The sequence below is a fragment of the Physeter macrocephalus genome, chromosome 18 (assembly GCF_002837175.3).
Source record: "Physeter macrocephalus isolate SW-GA chromosome 18, ASM283717v5, whole genome shotgun sequence".
NCBI lineage: Eukaryota > Metazoa > Chordata > Mammalia > Artiodactyla > Physeteridae > Physeter > Physeter macrocephalus.
The window spans coordinates 1,883,049-1,887,433 of NC_041231.1; positions in this window are offsets into that span (position 1 = coordinate 1,883,049).

Consider the following 4,385-nt stretch of genomic DNA (forward strand, 5'->3'; position numbering starts at 1 on the left):
TAGGGGGAGACGTTCGTCAACATAGCGGTAGACGTTCGTCAACATAGGGGGAGACGTTCGTCAACATAGGGGTAGACGTTCGTCAACATAGCGGTAGACGTTCGTCAACATAGGGGTAGACGTTCGTCAACATAGCGGTAGACGTTCTTCAACATAGCGGTAGACGTTCGTCAACATAGGGGGAGACGTTCTTCAACATAGCGGTAGACGTTCTTCAACATAGGGGTAGACGTTCTTCAACATAGGGGTAGACGTTCGTCAACATAGCGGTAGACGTTCTTCAACATAGGGGTAGACGTTCGTCAACATAGGGGTAGACGTTCTTCAACATAGGGGGAGACGTTCGTCAACATAGGGGGAGACGTTCGTCAACATAGGGGGAGACGTTCTAGCTAGTACAAAAGGCAAGAAAAGGAAATAAAAAGCATACAGATTGGGAAGATAGAAATAAAACTGTCCCCATTTGTAGATGACGTGATTGTAGAAAATCCCAAGGAATCGCCAAAACAACACCTCCTAGAAATAATACATGAGTTGTGAACAAGGTCACAAGATACACGACTGACGTATAAAAGTCAACTGTATCCCCATATACTAGCAATGAACATGTGGACACCAAAATTTATAATCCAATACCGTTTACAACTGCTCAAAAAAATAAAATACTTAGGTGTGAATCTAACAAAACACGTACAAGACTTGTACACTGAAGTCTACACGAATCGGTGAAGGAAATCAAAGAACATCTAAAGAAGTGGAGAGACATACCCTGTTCATGGAACACAGTCAAGACGTCAACTCTTCCCAAATTGGGAAGAGCTGGGTGGAACACAATACCAGCAAGATTTTTTTTTTGTGGATATAGACAATATTATCTGAAATTTACATGGGAAAGCAAAGGAACCAGAATAACTAAAACGAATTTGGAAAAGAATAAAGTGAGGGCAATCAGTTTACCAATTTCAAGATGTACACGGCCAGAGTAATCAAGGCCGTGTGGTTATGGAGGACAGACAGGGACACAGATCAACAGAACTCAACAGAGAGCCCAGAAATAGACCCACACAAATACACCCAGCTGATTTTTCTTTATAAGTTTATGTATATTTGTATTTATTTATTTTTGGCAGCCTTGGGTCTTCGCTGCTGCCCGCGTGCTTTCTCTAGTTGCAGCAAGTGGGGGCTACTCTTCTTTGCGGTGCACAGGCTTCTCTTGTTGCAGAGCACGGGCTCTAGGCACACGGGCTTCAGTAGTTGTGACTTGCAGGCTCAGTAGTTGTGACCCACGGGCTTCAGTAGTTGTGACTTGCAGGCTCAGTAGTTGTGACCCACGGGCTTAGTTGCTCCGCGGCACGTGGGATCTTCCCGGAACAGGGATCGAACCCATGTCCCCTGCATTGACAGGTGGGTTCTTAACCCCTGCACCACCAGGGATGTCCCCCAATTGATTTTTGACAAAGACATAAAAGCAACTCAATGGAGGAAGGATGGCCCCCTTCAACAAAGGGTGTTGGAGCAAATGGACACAGACAAAATAATGGCCATCAACGTGAGCCTTAAACAATGACCCAGCAATCCCTCTCCTGGGCATATATCCATACAAAACTCTAATTTGAAAAGATACATGCACCCCAATGTTCATTGCAGCATTACTTACAATAGCCAGGACATGTCCATCAACAGATGAATGGATAAAGATGTGGTACATATATACAATGGAATATTACTCAGCCATAAAAAAGAATGAAATAATGCCATTTGCAGCAACATGCATGGACCTAGAGATTATCATACTAAGTGAAGTAAGTCAAAGACAAATATCATATGATATCACTTACATATGGAATCTAAAATATGACAGAAATGAACATATCTATGAAACAGAAACAGACTCACAGACATAGAAAACAAACTATGGTCACCAAAGGGGGAAGGGGTGGGGGAAGAGATAAATTAGGAGTTTAGGATTAACAGATACCCTACTATATACAAAATAGATAAACAACGAAGGTATACTGTATAATGCAGAAAACTGTATTCAATATTTTGTAATAACCTATAATGGAAAAGGCTCTGAAAAAGAATAAATATCTATATATGTATAACTAAATCACTTTGCTGTATACCTGAAACTAACAGAACATTGTAAATCAACCATAGTTCAATTTTTAAAAAATCAACTCAAAACAGATCATGGACTTAAATGTAAAATGTAAAACTATAAAACTTTGGAAAAAAAACTTCTCATAGGAGAAAATCTTCAGGATCTAGGGTTAGGAATGCCAAAAGGATGCCAAAAGCACAATCCACACACAGAAAAAAATCAATAAATTGGACCTCATCAAAATTAAAACCTTTTGTTCTGTGAAGAAGAAGATAAAAATACAAATCACAGACTGGGAAAAAATGTTTGCAAACCACACATCTAACAGAGGACTAGTGTTCAGAATATTAAAAATTCTCAAAACTTAACAGGATAAAAACCAAACCAACCAATTAAAACAGGGACAAAAGACATGCAGACATTTTACAAAGGAGGATAGCTAGATGGCAAAAGAGCACATGAAGAGATGTTCAAAACATCATTAGCCACTAAAGCAATGCAAAGTAAAACTTCAGGGACATATCCCCACACCAGAGTGGCTAAAGTAGAAAACAGTAAAATTCTGTGAGAAAATGGGCAAACTCTCACATTACTGGTGGGAATACAAAATGGGACAGCCATGTAGGAAAAGTGTAGCTGTTTCTTAAAAATCTAAACATGCAACTACCATACGACCCAGAAATTGCACCCGGGGGCATTTATCCCAGAGAAATGAAGGCTCATGTTCACACAAAAACCTGAAAACTAATGTTTATAGCAGCTTTACTTGTAACAACCCCAAACTGCAAACAACCCAGGTGCCCCACCAAGGGTGACGGGGGAGACGAACTGACGCATACACACCATGGAATCCTACTCTGCATAAGAAAGCAGGGACCACGGATATGCAACAATCTTTACAGAGTTTCGATGACAGAGAGAGAAGCCAACACCAGGAAGTCACTTACTGTGTGATTCCACTTCTGTATAATTACTGAAATAACAAAATTATAGAGATGAAAGACAGATTAGTGGTTGCCAGGGGTTGAAAAGCAAATGAAGTAGGAGGGAGTCTGTGGGGCTATAAAAGGGCAGCCTGAGGGATCCTGGTGCTGATGGAAATACTTGTATCTTGACCGTGTCACCGTAAATGTCTCTGTGTTGAGATGTTGTACGTTTAGTTCTGCAAGATACCAGTCATAGGGCAAACTGGGTAGAGGGGACAGGGGATAGCTCTGTATTATTTCTTAGAATTGCAATTATTTTAAAAATAAAGAGTTTCCTTTTATTTTAAAAAGTACCTTGTGGAAAATGAAACAAATGAAAACAGGTTACACAGAGTTGCCATGTGACCCAAGACGCATGATTCTACTCCGAGCCGTAGACCTAAAACAGATACAAACATATGTCCACACAAAAACCTGTATCCTAATCTTCATAGCAGCCCTCTTCCTAATAGCCAAACAGTGGAAGTAAACTAAATGTCCAACAACTGATGACTAGATAAATAAAATGCGGTCCATCCGTGCAATGGAATCTTATTCAGCCACAAAAAGACACACGACGCACTGACACACACTACCACGTGGATGAACCCTGAAAGCATGATGTTATAAGTGAAAGAGGGCAGACGCAAAAGGACCTCACATTGCATGGTTCCGTTTACATAAACTGCTCCGAATAGGCACATACACAGAGACAGAAAGCAGATGAGGGGTTGCCGGGGTCCAGGAAGAGGAGGGGGGATGGGGGGGGCACTGCTGACGGGTACCGGGTTTGTTTTGGGGGGAACCATAATGTCCCAAAATTGATTGCGGTGATGGCTGTACAATCCATGAATATACTAAAAATACACTGCAGTATACACTTTAAATGTGTGGATCGCATGGTATGTGAAATATACCTCAAATTGTTGAAAAGAGCAAGCAGTGACTGGGTTCTAGGAAATTTTAAAAGCACCCACTTTAGAGTTATCCTCCCTGTCGCCCATGGAGAATCACTAAATTATTGAACTATTTTAAAATGTTAGCTGTCAGCGTTCTGCAGCTATTTTTAGCAGTGCCCATCCCATCATTCCTACGGAGATGGAAATTGTAACTGTGAAGCGTTCTGAAACAGCTCTGTAACCCCCAAGGTACGCCCCAGGCACAGAGTAGCCCCGGTGTCCTGGGCTGGGAGTCAGGAGGCGCTGGCCTGTGCCCTGGACAGACCCGGCTGCCCCAGCCCCGGGGGGCCCCTCTCTGGAAGACCAGGGCTCCCAGAGTCAATCTGCCTGGTTCCAGCCCCGCTCTGCAGCCGCCCC